The sequence below is a fragment of the Pogona vitticeps genome, chromosome 3, assembly GCF_051106095.1.
Source record: "Pogona vitticeps strain Pit_001003342236 chromosome 3, PviZW2.1, whole genome shotgun sequence".
NCBI classification, from domain to species: Eukaryota; Metazoa; Chordata; class Lepidosauria; order Squamata; family Agamidae; genus Pogona; species Pogona vitticeps.
The window spans coordinates 31,929,211-31,947,035 of record NC_135785.1 but is presented as its reverse complement, the minus strand read 5'-3'; the positions used below and the strand labels follow the sequence as shown (position 1 = coordinate 31,947,035).

General features: G+C 39.3%; 1 protein-coding gene across 1 annotated transcript in view; it reads right to left on the bottom strand.

The window, feature by feature from the left end:
* SLC9A9 (solute carrier family 9 member A9) overlaps nucleotides 1–17,825 on the bottom strand; it is a 383,628-nt gene that overhangs the window by 353,611 nt on the left and 12,192 nt on the right. The window contains exon 3 of the mRNA XM_078389136.1: nucleotides 363–1,919. The gene's annotated coding sequence lies outside the window, so the exon portion shown is untranslated. The remainder of the gene's footprint in view (nucleotides 1–362; nucleotides 1,920–17,825) is intronic.

Genomic DNA, 17,825 nt, shown 5'->3' with positions numbered 1-17,825 from the left:
CAACCACTCACCCTCATTGAAACTCATTACCATCGGATACTTGAATTCATTGTCACAAGTTACAGTGATGTGTCTTACATCATGTGTGTATACACACACACACACACACATATACACACATATATATACACACACAGACATACACACACACACACACACACACACACACACACACACACACAATGTAAGACACATCACTGTAACTTGTGACAATGAATTCAAGTATCCAATGGTAATGAGTTTCAATGAGGGTGAGTGGTTGAGGGTGTATACCTTTTTTTTTTTTACATGTAGCCACCACATGTTGTATCTCCTCCATACCTTGTGAAGCCATGTACATGAAGAAGAAGAGCTGTACTTACCCCTTGAGGGGGAAACACTGTTTCCAGCAATCAATATCCATGTGAAGCACTCTTTGGTGGAAATGTGTGACTATGATTGTGTAAGGGTGGTGAATCAACTCCAGATTATAGTCCAAACATTACAGGAATTATCCAAGGTGCTGAACCCACTCCCCAAATCTGTTCAGGTGGCTGAAATTCAGATACACACTTTTTCAATGATCACAATATATCTGTTCTGAGATTACACACTGTACCATTTACTCCGTTTGTTTAAACTAAAGAGCAGTAGCAAGAATAACTGCTTGTTATTTTGCTTTTTTTGTTCAAATGTTCAACATTTTCCTTATCTTGAGACAGTACAAGAAAGAGTTAAAAATGTTTTTAGTGTCACATGTGAAAACATCCAAAACTTTCTGTAACATGGATGCGAAAAAATATTAATACAAATCCATAAATGAAATCTAAGGAGAGAAATTCCACTAGAGGGCTCTGTTTGCACACAGAACGAAAATCTAAATCGAGGTAGCACTCTCACTTTCCAATTCACCCTTCCATTGAGACAATTGGCGTATATTTTCAAGGAAGCATGTGCAGCACAAATATATGCATTTTGGCAAAGATCATCCATTTCTTATCAGCCTTTTTTTTTTTTTTAAAGGCCGATAGGTGTGAAACAATGTGATTTTTTTAACATCAGAGAAACCAACCATCCTTTGCCTGCTTTTTGAATAAGACGTTCTCTGTCTTCAATACATAGAATTATCTGTTTATGGACTTGCATTTCATACTCATTGTGCAACCAGCATCTCACCAAAAGCCACAGCCACTTCCACAACTTCCACACTGCATGCAGAAAAACCAAGGGGATATTGGCCCAAGTGATTAATTAGACTCAGTTTCCATTATTTTAGTTGCAGCACTTGGACATGCAATTGGTTACTCTCAAGAACTGGGGGCTTGTGTTCATCTTTTATATGACTTTCCCATTTTAAAATAAAAATAAAAATCTAGGAGTAGAGTGAATTTCCTGAATTTTAGGTGCAATTAAGAGGGTGAAAGAGTGACTAGAGCAGAGATGTGACACCAGAGTCTTCAGTTTGTATTCAATGTGTAGATACATAGTCTGGGATTTCTTCCCTCTGAGCATTCTTTCACTTTCCAGTCTTAACCACTATGGCCAAATTCCACCCTCCTCATTTCCAGAAAAATATAACTTCAATGGGTACTGCAAAGGGATTTATTTTCCTTTGTGAGGGAAAATGCTGGATATTTATTTTTAAAATTGCAACTATGCAAGCAGAATGCACATTAAAAGCATTGGTAAGATTCTCAAATATTTTCAGATATTGGAAACAGGTCGTCTTTTCCCCAGTAAACAGTCCACCAGGTGCTAATCTTCCATTAGGTTTCCAGAAATTGGCAGTACCATCCACAAGTGCTGTCTTTTAGCTTGAGATACATAGAAATTCCAATGTCGGCTCTGTGTTAAGTTCCTATGTCCAATGGTGCCGAGATAGTTCTAAAACAGTCACAGTTCTCTTCATGATAGACACCCTGTCTAGATGATCACAAGACCTTAACCAAGGAAAAATATTAGAAGCTAAGTGAAATCAATCACATACACAGAGTACCAAAACAATTCTTGAGGGGATGAAAACATACCCTAGAATGGAGGTAAATTAAGATAATAATTTAGTTGTCACTGTAGTTTGACCCTAAATAAAATAAATAAAAGTAAAAACAAGAACAAGAACAACACAATAGCAATTAAACAACTAAGTGACCCATGACCAACGTACCCTCTAATTTTCAGCCCTGCTGGGTGGGGCTCCACCTCTCACTCATACAACCTCTCCCCTGTGTGCACGTGCAACTCCACTCCTGCACACACATCGGATTCCGTTGTGACCAGAACCAAAGGGGTTGTACAGAGTAGGCAGAAGCTGCCTGGAGGGAGGTGAAGTTGCACACACGGCTGTGCACCTAAGAGGGATCCTTGCCCATGACCCAATTATATGTACCATTTTGAAAACAGGGATTCATGAAGGCACAAACACGGTTTGGTACACTCAAATAGCTCCCATGGAAATGTTACCATTTATTTATTGATTTATTTGATTTATATCCCACCTATCTGGACTATAAGACCACTCTAGGTGGCTTCCAGCATATAATAAGAATAAAATACCATAAATTGAAAGAAGTATTAATAAATTCACCAATCTCATAGTAACCTGTAAAGTAGAAATCTAAATGAAAAAAAAAGAGAGTAAATGACAATAAGAAACATCAGAGTTAATGGAAACAGGTTGAAAATGAAAAAGTAATGATATAAAATATAGAATATTACACAATAATATCCAAACAACATTGGGAAAGCCAAAGAAAATGATGGTTTGAACAAGATACAGAAATAGAAAGCCTAGAGAAAATCTGTTTTTTTTTTTAGCATGTGTAATAAGATCAAGGAAGTAGCAGGCATATTCAAGAATATGATGATACCCACTATGGATAGACAGCAATTGTTCGCTGATATTTAGTGTCAAGGGCAAAATCATAGTGTGTAGTATGTTAAAGAGTGGTTCAAAGACAGCTATGCAATAGAATTTATTATAACAGATGTCAGTACTGGATCAGAAATATGAAATCTAAAAAGGTAATATGACTATCAAAATCTGTAAAACTACTATATTTTTGGTAGAAATATTATAGTTAATAGAAAATGGCAATATAGATGCTTTAGTGAATCTTTTCAGTCAAGCCTATAGAACCTATAGAACAGAAATTTGACTTGACCAGCATTACCCCAAAGTAGAAATGGCAAACCCTGCAGTAACTATAGAATGTTCTGTTTAATTATAATTTGCTTAAGTTTTTCTTAAAACAATATATAACCGTTAAGCAAATTATTTATTAAGCAGATCATTCCATAGCATTGTACAAGGTTTTCTTGAAATAATATATAGCAGTTACAAGTGTAGACAAATGTCTGAGGAAACGGACTTGTTCTTCAAAGCTCACACTAAAACATAGCAGTCTTTAAGGTGCCACAACATTTCTGTCTTCCTTATTTTTTTTCTTTTGTTTTTGGCCTGATATGCTAGAAGAGACTATCCCAATTACCTTTTCTCACTTCTACAAGTGTGGACAAAAGACAGAAGACAAACAATTTGGATCTGGAAGAAGAACTGGAACTGAGAATGCCCTCTTCTGCTTATGGGAATATGGTATGAGATTAAGATGAACATGCACACTAGCATAAAGTCTAGCGTGGAAAGCTGATGGTAAACAATCCTCTTGATTTAAGATATCTGTATAATTGGCAACATGTACTGGCAAGTAATAGCAGCAGTGGAAAGTGAAGTTCACATGACATACGACACAAAGGTAATAAGAGGAGTACAAGAAGGGCATGTGCTCTTGCCACAGCTTTTCAATTTGTACTTCATGAACTTCTTTAGACAAGCAATAGTCCCAGACTTACCCAAAGCTGGGTATAGTAACTGATGGTGCTGAAAGCTGGCAGCATAGCAGCCCCCATCTTGTGTGTCGTCAGTTAGGTTTCAAAGGGGCTTCTGTGGTAGCTGCAGGCTTTCTTACACCCTGGGCTGTCCCAGCCAATCAAGAGGACTGGAGTGAGTTCCTAGTTGGACCAGAGAGAAAAAGTTTGTCCTCTGATCTAGCGGGAAAGGATTTATGAGCACTGGACACTTCTAATGAAAATGAAAGACATACAAAATGTGCTAGAACTACATGCTGAGCAAAGTTTCATTGAGGCTGGCAATTTTCAAAAGTTTACTCAGTGTTCCTCTTTGCTCTCAACTCACTTCACATCCCTCAATTCTGAAGCTGTGCCTGCTCTTTGCTCTTCTCCAGTTTACTTTCTTTTGGCCCTTGTTTGTGCACATTCCAGACATCTACTTTTCATTGCTTTAACCTAATGCTTTATCAGTGTGACCTCTTCAGACCAATTTTCTCTTTTTCTCTTCACAACCTCCTTTTCATCCAAGGGACAGTTTTAGAATTCTTTTCTTTTTCTTCCTGGCAGCTCCTGTTGCTATAGAGACCCCTGGTAATTGCAAATGGAGTGACTTTTGTTAGCATGGACTGGTTGCTATAGAAATGTTCATTGGCCAGGGGTTCAATGGATGCTGGCCTTGGGAGAATGCCAGTGGAACCTTCCTTAGAAACACATCCAACAAGGATTGGTTTCCTGGTTGGCAGGAGACAGTAATGTAAGGAACAAGCTGGCTTTCTTTGAAGGCACTGTGAGGTTCGGTGTAGTCACCATTTGGCCACAGATTCCAAATTCGTAGTTAATCAAAGACATATCTGTGACAGGTAAATGCAGAAAAGTGCATACAGGCTTTGCACTGTATGCACCTTTCTCACAGTAACTATCTTTTCTAATGCACTGCTGGAAACAAATTATGACTAGCTCACTACAGCATTCTACAGGAATGCTTGTCATTGTTCATTCTAGTGATGGAAATATTTGCTTAAGGAGAAAGACCGCTTCCTCCCAAAAAAGCCCACTATCTTTGAAAAGTGAAGGATCAAATATTTGTCTTTTTACATCGTTGTTGGGTTTACAAAGACAACTTTACCTAACTGCAGTCTGTAAACTGTGTGTTAATCTGTTACGGCATAGTGACAAGGAGTCTTGTGATATCTTTAGCATTAGAAGACCTGTTATAGCAAGAACTTTCATGGATTACAATTCATTTTCTTGTGATCCCAAATTATCATCTTAAGAGTCTCACAGGCATACAGTATGTACAGAAATAACATCAACATGGTTGTACAATACTCCTTAAATATTGTCCACCGTTGTTATGGACTGTTCTGCTCAGTCCACTCTGATAGTGTGTGAATTTAAACATGTTTGACAGAATGTTCAGACTATGTTGCTAAGGTTGACTGCAAATTGCTTATATATTATCAGTGTGGCCTCATGTGTGTTAAACATCTAGTCCAGAGTGTATGGTGTGCTTATTCATTCATATGGGCACCTCCCCTTGGCTTTGGTGCAGTTTTATTTCTAATTCTGCTGAGTGACAGAGGCAGGTGCAGATGTGAAACAAATGCATAAAAGGAGGTTCATATGGCCCACCCTATCTTAGCAGCAGGTTTAACCTTATCATTAGGCAGGCAGTGAAGTCATCTTCTCAGGTGTTAGATGCTGGGACAGGAGGATGCAGCAAGTTGTTAGGAAGGGCAGCTGCAGCTGCTGAAATGGAATATATGGTCCGTCACTAGTGCTGAATGAATATATTCAGACAGCCATTCTACGTCCTCTGTATCTGGAAAGGAGGCAGTTTCCCTTCATCCTTTGCCCCAGGCATCAACTGATCTTAGGCTGGGGCTGGGCAGGGTATTGTAGAAATGAAGTAGGATGCTGATGAAAAAAAAACACAAGAACTCAAATAGCAGGGAACAAGTTGGACCACCAGCAGTTTTAAAAGCCATTCTGTCCCAGAATTGTAGACCATTTTGTGGCATGTAGAGATCCCAGTATGAGATGGACTTAGGCAAATGTATTTTTTTTCCAAAACTGATAGCAGCTGTGAATTGTGTTATGGTAATGAGAATGAGAGCAGATGATTAAATGCTCCCCTATCCACTGCTCCTTCCCAAATAAGGTTTAGATTCTCTTGTTCCCTTCTTTTAAGTAAAACAGTGGTTCCCACTGGAAAACTCAGTACTATTCTTGGTTTCTGGGAACTGCAGAAACCAACCTGGGTTACCCAAGGTTGGGAACCACTGAAGTAAAAGAATCCAAAGGAACGGTCAGGAGAACCAGTTGTAGCTCTTGTGTAACACACATAGTGTGGTTGCTGAGGTACTCTGCTATGGAAGTGTGGAAGGTAAAAAAAAAAACACTCACAGATCTCAGACAAATCAAATAGGATCCTTCCAGTCAGATTTAGTTCAGTCTGGAGTTAGAAAGGAAAGAAAGGAGCGACTGTTGGCACTGTGTTTTATAGTATGCCAATATTTCATATTAGTCCTGTACTTCCTCGTTCTGTACAACTGCAATACTGGTTTCATTTAGGGCAAAGATGTTCAAATACGACATAATTGTCCATGTTTTCCAGAGCTAATAAATATGCACAGCTGAGAATTTGTGAAGCATAAACTGTCAACAAAAGAAGCTTGTTTTCTGTCCTTGCCTCACTTCCTTGAATATTTATTATTTGAGATTTTGTTTTTTGTTTTGGAAAACAGCCTTTCATTGCGAGCCACACAGTTTTGGGCCTCAGGTCAGGCCATTTATTAATTACTCTTTGTTTGCTGCTGCTGCTAATTAGTTTTATTTACTTGTGAACACAATACTTTCCATAGTTTTGCTACCTAAGAGCTTCAATTTATCAAGAATGGAAAAAGTTCAGTAAAAACAGGGGGGGAAATCAGAATGTTGGGGCAGTTTAAAAAAAACTCGTACCAATTCCTTGGCTCTCTAAACAGTTCCTCAGCAGCATACATATAATCTGAGAACTGTTGGAAAGCTCAGTGGTTGAGGCATTTGGCTGCAGAACCAGAGACTGAAATTCAAATCCCTGATGTGCCTCCTTGAAAGGGGTTGGACTCGATGATCCACAGGGTCCCTTTCACTCTGCAGTTTCAAGATTATTCATTCATTCATTCATTCCGTTTCATTTCATTCAAAAGCCCCAAGAAGAAGTAGCCTTTTTACATTCTCCAAGACTTGTGGTAGGAAAAACTGTGTTTCGCCTTCAGAATGCTCACATTTACAAGACCTGCAGGATACTTCAGATTAATAAAATCCATGCACAACTATGTATACATTTTCAAATTAGAGTGGGTAGCTTCATTTGTGTTGCTTTGCCAAGGGTTGTGTATGGTATGAAAAGTCCTTGTCTCTACCTGCCAGTGACCACAACAAACCTGGTGCAAATAATCTGATGTTCTGCATACATGGGGGTGGGAGTGGGGTTTATTACTACTTAGGCATGTAAAGTGGAAATCCTTTTCTATTCCCATTAAATACATTTTAATGCATTCAAATATATACAAATGGTTAGCCAACCAAGACTATAATTCCTTCAAGGGAAGCATTAAGATATTTATTCCATCAGGCAACTTGTGCTATCACAATGGAAAAAGCATTACAGACCCTGACCTTTTTGCACAAATATTCCTGAATGACAGTTTGAGACTATAGAATCCCTGCATGTGGCCATAACAATACCAATACTTTTGGCATAAGTAGCTATGGTGATTAGAATTACAATACTAGAAGAAAAAATGACAGTGGCTGCCCTTACTTTGTTCCCAGGTCTGTAAAAGCAAAGCATAGGAATGACAGCTCCTATAGAACATTACTTTGTTTTATTTGGATATAGACATTTCTGCATATGCATAATAATTATTTATAAATTATATACAATAGACTATATTTATGCATGCTGGCTAGATAACTCAGTGGTTTAGGCATATGGCTGGGGAGTCAGAAATCAGGGGTTCACTTCCCCACGGTGCCTCCTGTGACGACACAAGCAAGCTGCACAATCCCAGGGGTGCCTGCAGAAAAATGGTAAATCACTTCTGAATATTTTCTGTCTGAAAAGCCTTGAAAAGGGTTTCCATAAGTCACATTTATATGCATAATATGAAGGTTGTGATTAGAAGTGCTGCATGTTTGTATATTATTGATTTTACTGGAATGCACTCTGGTGTAGAGTGCAATATGAATAAATATTATTCAAAAATATTCCAAAATACCAGGCACAGTCAATCAAAATTATCAAAACATTGACTGGTATTATATAACAGATGTGAGTTTTAACCAAAAAATCTAAGTATCTGTTAAATTTCGGTGCAGTATGGATGCTATTCCTAATACTGCTGTTTTTTTGTAGCTCTGATGGTGTTATTCCTGAGATCTACAACTGCTTATAATACTGTGTGAAATTTCTTGTTCTTGTTGTTGTTATTATTATTGACTTGATAGCACATGATTATTATTAATGTGTACCAGAAAAAAAAATTGATTGGAATTTGGAGGTCCTACACATAGGTAATAAATGGAAACCAAAGTGCCATTAAAAAGAAAAGAGAAAAAAGAATTCGGATTCTCTGCTTGCTATACTTAAGTAAGTTTTCACATAATCATCACCCCCCAAATGTGATTAATCCACCTGTTTCATTAGTTGCTTTGGAGACTTCCAATTACATGCAGGACGCAACACTGAATTTTAAGCTTGTTTTTGGTGGCAGATGGCACCCAGTGTTAAGAAGAAGAAATCCATTCGAGCCCTAGTGTTCATGCATTACAACTAGCAGACTGTCAGCCAGAGAAAAGTGCAAAAGTAGATGACTCAAGTGACCTTATTTCTGCAGAAATTGATTTAGACCTGTAGGATGAAACTATTGATCTTTTGACCTGAGAAAGCCATTTTCTTCGCTACTTTTTCTCCTTGGTGTACCACAAGCTATATCAACAATAGACCGTAGAAGGAGGGTGCAATATTGAACTTGCTCAGAAATGTAGTTGATTGGCAATCTACCACATCTAGCTTGCCAAGAGTGTTCAGTGCTTTACTCTCATCTCCCTCACACCATGCTAGTGGTTTAGACAAGAGCTGCTCTGCATCTTATGTATCTTTGATTTTTATTTCATTTTTATTTATAGGTTATGAGTTGTCCCCTGGAAACAGTTTGATAATTAGGTCAGCTACCAAGAGGGATGTTTTTTCAGATGTCTTCCCTACAAAATACCTAAATTATTATATTGATTCAGTATATGCCAACGCTCTTCTAAAGATCTCCTTGTAAAATAATTTCTACTGTTTGGTAAAAAAAAATCCGTAAGATGAGGATGCCCCTTAGGATAATGAGTCAGTCTGGTGCTAAAGACACTCTTTCTCATGAATTAGTACAGTATTTTAGAATATTTTACCAAAGGCAATAGGCTATCTACTGGATATTTCTACACTTTTGGAACTACAAATATTGAGTATTTTTTAAAGGTTTCAAATTGTATTTTTTAAAAATACAAATTATTTTTAAAATCATGAAAAGCAAAAGGTTACTTTCCATTTCCTACTTTTTTCTTGCAATGCGTAATAAATGATAGATGCAATAATTTGTTCTTGCTGGATATATTGACCTGCTGAATGCAGATTTAAAGGAAGGTCACAAAATACAACTTGTAACACAGTGACACATGCCTTAATTACATCCTGGCTAGATTACTGTACTCGTTTCTGTGTGTTTCCTGTTTTGTGCATACCATCAATGTAAAAAATATTTGGTTCACATTGACAGGCCTTCTTTGTTGTGACTCCTATACTGTCCTGGTTGCACTAACAAGATTTCAAATAATCCATTATTTTCTCTGCCTTTTAATTGAGCATATCAAAATTATTCAGTGATTATAATTAAATTAGCAAATTCTGTTTTTCCGGTACTACTGCAGTTTCATTTACTTTTTAAAAATATTTAATGTAATTCTATTTTGCTTTTGTATCGTTTTTCTTCTGTAAGGCAACTTGGCAAAATGGTATAATCATGATGGGGACACAGTCTTCTGGGGGAATCTAGATCAGAGGTTGTCAACCCCCGGTCTGCAGCCTGGTGCCAGTCTGTGGCCTGAGCCAGACCGGGCTGCAAAGACAGACCTGTCGCCCCCCCTCACACACTCCCCTCCCCACAGCTGTCTGAGCGCCCACGCCAAGGGTGGGAGGGTGCGTGGGAGGCGTGTAGGTGCCCCTGCGCATGCACAAAGGGGTGGGGGAGCACTCACGCCAGCACTGGCAGGTGCGTGGACGCTCCTCCACTGCTTCACGCATGCGCCTGAGAGCGTGCGCACCCATGTGCATCTGCAGGGGTGCCTCCCTCGGAGACTCAGCCAGTCTGCGGTCCCAAAACGGTTGGGGACCGCTGACTAGATGACATGAGTGGGACACCTGTTGGAATTATTGCAACCTTCATATAGGGGGCCTTTCTGGGCTGGACAGACTGTCAATCAATCCAGCTGTAACCAATTGTTATCTCTCTACCTTTCCTTTTGAAGATAGTCACACCTCTCTACTTAAGAGCATATTTCCCTTTTTCTTCAGTTAGCATTCAATTCATGTTAGTTATGTAGTCAGTATGCAACTATGAGTCAGTTAAGGACTGTTGAGGTAACCAGTCTTTTTTAAAAAAATATGCTATTTTTTATCTGTTCAGAACTGTGAATAAATGGAACCATTATGCCTTCTCTTCCCAATGTCTCAGAAAGAGTTATTGAGTCTGCAAGTACCAGTTGAGGTCAACAAAAAGGTGGTCTACTTTTGGGAGACTTGAAGCTAATTCTGCTCTGTAGGTCCCTGCTGCCTAGCTAGAGATTTTTCTAGCCAAAATGTCACACTCTGCCAAGACCATCAGTGTTGAATTTTACCTCAGTTGTTGAGGTTCCCTGGCACTATGATCCAAATCTGGACCAGGCTCTATCCACTTAGTTTTGAATAGATATTTAAAAAACCAATAAAAGCAACGTGCAGTTTGGCTCTTAGACTACATTGGTCATACCACATAAATTAAGACGGAGACAGATAAGAGTTTGTTAAAGTTGGATGTGGTATAAGAGAGGCACACATTTTGTAATAAACGAACCCTGTTTGTAGTCCTATAGAGTTGCAGGGGCGGAGTTTCTTTGTATGGGGGACTGGGGAAAGGAACACATCCAGACTCTGTTCACTAAATACTGAGAAAAGATTCATGAGTTTTTTCAGGAATTTTCTGCACTGCAGGCATAAATCGGTTATAAAACAATTTAATGGGTCTAGCCCTGAAACTTAAAACTTCTTTCTATCTTTCTTAACAACTGTACTGATTATCCTGCCAAATCTTGGTTTCTTCTTGCAGATATTATTCCCATCAGTAAATGTAATATTTATAATAATTAAATCCCTCGTTTCTTTTAATATATTTTCCTCAATTATTCATTTTCGCCTGACTTAAATTAATCTATAAACATCCATATCAAAACCCAAGGCACCATTCCTAACAGTCTTGAGATTTTTCTATTTCCACAGCTATCAATAAACACATTGGCTGGTGGTTTTTGTGAAGCCAGAGTTGCAATAATAGCTTTCTGAGCCACAGAAGCACAGTATTTACCCCCCTCAAATCACAATCCAGGTCCCTGTGAAGATTTTTATCTTTTATTTCTTTTCTTTTATCTTTGTATAACCCTACAACCAAATAGTTCCAAATATCCACAAGCAAATTCTTTTTCTTTGGGTTGATTTCCTCACAAATCCATGCACACCCAGGCTATTTTTGATGTGATTTGTAGAGTGAATGGTGTTCTCTAAGGAAATTAGGGGATGTATGCGCATTTACCAGTGTGTATTCTATGGAAATGATGAACTCTGTATATTGGCTTTGAAAACAAGCCTTATTATGTTCGGCAGGATTACAATCTGCATTTCATTAGAGACTTAAGACTTTACTTATGAATAAATGAATGAATAAAGTTAATGAGAGAGTTGAAATTCCATTTTCAGTAAAGTCTTCTAATTTTTTTTAATGCTATTTATTTCCAGTAATTTCAGACTTGGAGACAATATCATTTTTAATTCCCCATGGGATTCCTATATTTACTTCTCAGTGTTGCTCCATAATAATAAGATCAGGTTAAAATAATGGGCTTTATCCACCAGGGATTTCTTCAACAACATGCCATTAAAATTAGGGGACCCATTATTTCCTACAGAGTAAGAGAGCTCAATAGGCATAATATTTGGATGGGGTAATCATTACGCACCTTGATTCCTGCGAGTCGCATTGCAACCCTAGACAGACAGTGTAGGTGATCACAGAACAATAGAAGGCAATTAGCTTTAGGGAGAGAGAGAACAAAGAAGTCTACATGCAGATGTCTGCCAGTGGAGCCTCAAGGCAATGCCCCGAGAACTCTTTTATTAACTTTAGTAAGCTTACACAGATTTTTGAAAGAATTCAGATAGGACACCAGTTACCTAATCACCACTTAGGATTGGCCAGAGAAAGCCTTTGAAATTAACATTAACTCTATGGGAAAAAGGCAGAATGAGGGAGTCACCCTGCCCCCTGGCATCTGCTGCTCTGCCAGGAGAGTTTGCTCTCATTGAAAACAGATAACAGCTAGTGACCTTGAGCAGGGCTTTCTCACAAGACAGTTGCTGCTGAAATTTGAAGTTTGAAAAAAAAAAGAGCTAAATACCTTGAATATTACCATGAGTTTTATGGATGCATTATTGGTTTCTGCAACTTATCAGTGTGCCTGTAGTAAACAGTCACACAAGGAGAACAAGAGCGTAAGACCCTGGTCACACAAGGGAAATGTTCTCAAATTATCTGATAGCTAGTTTATTGTTGTTGTTTTCCAGTCACACAACACTTTATCAAGATCAAAATGTTTTCCTGGCCAGCGGTATAAATGGGGAACATTTTCCTTCTAGCAGGAAGGATGTGTTATTTTGTACCTCTGTTGTACCAGTGCATTTCTTACTGGGATGGCATGTGTGCATGACCTGCACATCTTTTCAGAACCAAAACCAGGAAGATAGCCACAATTTTTGCAGTGCACATATTATTATTATTATCCCAGCTGGTATATCAATACATTGGTAAAAGTATGTCACGGAGGAGGGAAATTGCCAGTAATTGTGAGATAGGCAGCGGTAGCCACCCATAAATGGCGGTCCAGTGTTCACTGTGTGCAATGAGATTCTGCAGGAGCCACCAGCACAATAGAGGACACATATATCATGTGACCTTGAATGAGTACAACAGAGGTTTGGAAAGTATTGGATAAACAAGTGACCAGGGCCTAAGTTCCATCACTTCAGAAGATTTCAGAAGCCTAGTACTGTACAGTGTTAAGTCTGACCCCTGTGGTGGCTTTCCAGAGTTTCCAGAAGGCAGGATTTTTCCCCCTTGTCCAGCTTAGAGATTCTTGGTATTCCTTGGTCATCTCCTATCAAATGTGCACAGACTCAGTTTACCCATGAAAAGCAAACAAAGTTAGGTATGTTCAGGGATCATGGTGGATCACAATTTCATTATAAAACAAGTATGAGGGCTCTTTTGTCTTATTTTCTTTTCCAGAAGATCCCTATCCAAATTGCAAACCTGAAGAAAATTATACAACAGTTCATTTTATGGACCAAACTTCATCGAGCTTTCCTGGCAATTATGACGATGGAAAAACCTCTTTGTCAAAATTAATTTTCCACTTACATATTTAAGAAGGCAAGTAACAGTCTGGGCTCTTAGATCTCCCTTTTCAGTGAAATTCTATAAATCTAAAACATGTTTGAAAGACTGGTTGCTCTCACTCTATGAGGCAATGAAATGGTGGTAAGTGATCTTTCATTTCTTTTAACTTTAGGAAGCAGAATCTGCAGGAGACTGTGATTCAGAGTTGCCCTATAGTCCTGGGGAAAGAAGAGGCTAACGCTTTGTGTAGTGCAATTTTCCAAGATGAAAATCATGTACTGTTGCTTTTCCTATTGGGGGAAAATATCTGAGCACTTACTCTAAGGGCACTTGTTTATTTATTAAAATATGTGTATCTTGCCCAATAGCTGAAAACTTTGGGACAGGTAAAATGAATAATTTAAAACAAAGTGAAACAAGTCTACAACACTGCAGTCTAACAGTCATAATAAAGAAGCTTCACATGCACAAGTCAAGAAGCAAATTTTACCTTGATGTCAAAATAAGGCTCATGGCACCAACTGGGAAAGGGAAGGCAATATGGTAACTACAGTCGAGAATAGCTGTCAATTAGCAGCACTGAGGGAGTGGCTTCTATTCCAAACAGCCTTTCTCATGGCTATGGCCCTAATCTACATTAGGGGTCCCATGGATACAAGATGAGATGGAAGATTGTGTACAGTATTGTGTACAGTTCTGATCACTGCACCTCAAAAAGGACATAGTGGAACTGGAAAAGGTGCAGAAGAAAGCGACTAAAATGATTACTGGGCTGGGGCACCTCCCCTATGCGGAAAGTCTACAGCATTTGGGGCTCTTCAGTCCAGAGAAAAAGTGCCTAAGTGGGGACATGATTGAGACACTTAAAATTATGCAGGGGATGGATAAAGTGGATAGAGGGAAACTCTTTTCCCTCTCACACAATACCAGAACCAGGGGTAATCTACACAAGTGAGAACAGACAAACAAAAATATGTCTTTACCCAGCATGTTGTTAGTCTTTGGAACTCCTTGCCACAGGATGTGGTGATGGCATCTGGCTTAGATGCCTTTAAAAGGGGATTTGACAGATCTCTAGAGGAAAAGTCCATGACAGATTACAAGTCATGATGGGGATGTATAACCTCCAGGCTTAAAAGGAAGGTATATCAAAATGCCAGATGCAGGGGAGGGGCATCAGGAGACAGGTATCTAATGGTTGTTCTGGGTTTTTCGGGCTCTTTGGCCGTGTTCTGAACATGGCCAAAGAGCCCGAAAAACCCAGAACAACCATTAGATCCTGGCCGTGAAAAGCCTTCACGAATAGACAGGTATCTAGTTGTCTCATGTGCTCCCAGAGGCATCTGGTGGGGTCACTGTGAGATACAGGATGCTGGACTAGATGGGTCCTTAGCCTGATCCAGGAGGGCTCCTCTTATGTTCTTAAGATTAACCACAGATCTCCATCCCACCCAGTTAAGCACTCATCAATTATTGTAACTGGACACAGCTTCGGCATTGGCAAAGTGCTCTTCCTATGTCTGCATTCAGTGAACAACGTGTTATGAACATCAAGTGAAGATTGCAAAATTGTTGTTGGAATGCTTCTTGTATGGTCAAACCATATTTCACTCAGACTTTGCATGGAGCTGGCTGTCTAACATTATCAAATAATACTATTTCAAAGGAGGAAAACTGAAAGCCTCCACCAAGTAGTCAAAATACATCTCAACAAGGAACCAACCTGACCTGCCGCTCTCAGGAAACAAAATTATGAGGAAAGTTTGTATCTTCCCTTTGAGTAATAAGTATACTTGTTCATTAGACAGCCAAAATAGCACGGATGCAAGCCCATAACACCAGAGGTCCCGTCTTCTTTGCCTTCTGCTGCTTAGCATTCTCAAAGTCAGCAACCTGCTGCTTTTCTGGGCGGTCTGGCTAGCTAGAAGTGAAAGGCTACTACTAGAGATGGATGCAAACTGCCAGTTTGGCAGATGGTCAAACAAGTGGACCATGGTTCGGTGTGCCCCACCCGCTCCTGCACACACCCGCTCAGAGGCAGCACCCAGAGAAGGCAGGGCAGGGAAGCCAGGACACTGCTTCCAAGTGGGCACCCGCTGGAGGAGGTGGGGCACTAAACGGCAGAACACTTGTTTGACTGACTGCTGTACTGGCATGAACTGCTAAATCAGTGGTTCATGCCCACATATAGCTACTACCTTGAGGTTACAAGAACCAAGCAGGGCTGTTGAGGACAGGACGTTTTTGAGATCCCTCATTTATAGGCTTGCCATAAATTGGAAGCAACTTGACAGCAGATAATAACATCTGGTGGTGCTACTGACATACCTCTGTCCAAAGTACTCTCCATGAAACACTCCTCACAAGTCTTGTATTGCTTTACATTGGGGTATTATTTAACTGCACACCTCCAGTTCAAAGTGCCCCAAATTGTGACTACAAAAGAGCTACACAACTTTAACACTGACAATGAAGAAACAGAGATAGTGAGATATTCTGTATACCTTGTTTCAGTCATCAATACAAATGGAGACCGTAGCCAAGGAATCTGAAGACAGAGTTGGAAAGGCAGCATTGAAGGAACTAGAAAAGATCATCAAGTGTAAGATTGGAGACCAAGACATGGGTGTGAATGCTGGACAGCTAAGAAATCTGAGAGGGGAAAAATGTTTCACTTGAAATGTAGTGCTGGAAAAGAGCTTTGGATTGCCAGAAAGACAAACAAGTGGGGCCTAGAGCAAATCAAATCTGAACTATCTCTGAGGCAAAAATGTTGAAACCAAGATTGTCCTCCTTTGGGCACATCATGAGAAGACAGCATTCTCTGGAAAAGACAATAATTCAGGGAAAGTCAGCAGGAAGAGGAAGACCAAATATGAAATGAATTGACTCTCTGAAAGAAGCCACAGGTTTGAGTTTGCAGAAGTCACACGGGGCTGTTGAAGACAGAACATTTTGGAGATCACACATTCCTAGGGTTGCCAGAAGTCAAGAGTGACTTGACAGCACTTAGCAACAACTCTAGATGTTTTTTTTTCAGTATAGTTCCTTTCAGTCTTCATCATTAGCTATGCTACCTCAGGTTGTTGCAAATTACACACAACACCATCTAGATAATCACAAAACTGTCCATCTGTCCTCTAAATTCTAGCATCCCTGCTATCTTAAACAACTTTTAAAAAGTATATATTTCCAGTGTTTGAAAGAACAGATTATAATTAGGTTTTTCAAATCTGTACATAGGGTTGTACTGTTATTGAAGTTCTGTAATATTTGAATATGGAGACAGCATATTTTATTTCTCTTTGGTGAGTCTTTGAATACAATCTTTGAAGTACTGAAACTTGTTCTTTTAAAAGATCATCCCACAAATGAAGCCCATTAAAACTGTTTCGTTTTATTTTTGTGCAAAACATTCTTGAAGAAAAGAAATGAGGAAAAGTATCCAAAGGGCGGGGAAAGCTGAGGTATTAAAATGTTAACGTGCTTTGTGGTAAAATGTTTTGTTTTGATCTTCTTCAAGACATGCATCATTATGCTGAGGAAAAGGCAAGTTTTTAATCAACAACTCTTCATTTCTTCCAATGTGGTTTCATTTTTTTTCCAGACTATTGTCTGGGGAATTTATGGTTCTGTTGGCTTTTTTACACAATCAAAAAGTGTACTTAATTGCACTTTTTAAAAAGTAGATTAATTCTTCAAACTGTGGTACAAAGCTGGGGAATAATTGGGGGGGGGGGGGGAGACGGAAACTAGGAAACTCACATTCATGAGATGCCACAACACAGTCAGACATTTACACAATGGGACATTGCAATCTAGTAGGGGAGAACATGTCACCACTGATGTCAAACAATGGATTAACATCAGCTCAGGTTTGACGTATTGAAAGAAGGGGAGCATGCAATAGATACGGGCTTGCTGGACCTGGCTGGAAGTCTGCATAGCAACTGCAAGATGTTGCAGAAAATATGGAGCTAGATGGACTCCTGCAGTCATATAAGGATCTTTCCTAGTCTCAAATAGCCTTTTAATTTCTCCCAAACAGCCGTTCAGTGTTGTCACTGTTGACTGGGTGACATGAACACTAAGGACTTAACGTTTGGGTTAGCCCAAATTGAAGGGAGAATATGACAGGGCTCTTTCTTTTGGTAGGCTGACAGAGAGCCTCTGAAATCCAATACTTTTGGTTTTTGAAAAGAGAGAGTCCCCAAAAGATCAGACTTCTACCAGATTTGCTCTAATGGATTACCTCTGTTTGATCAA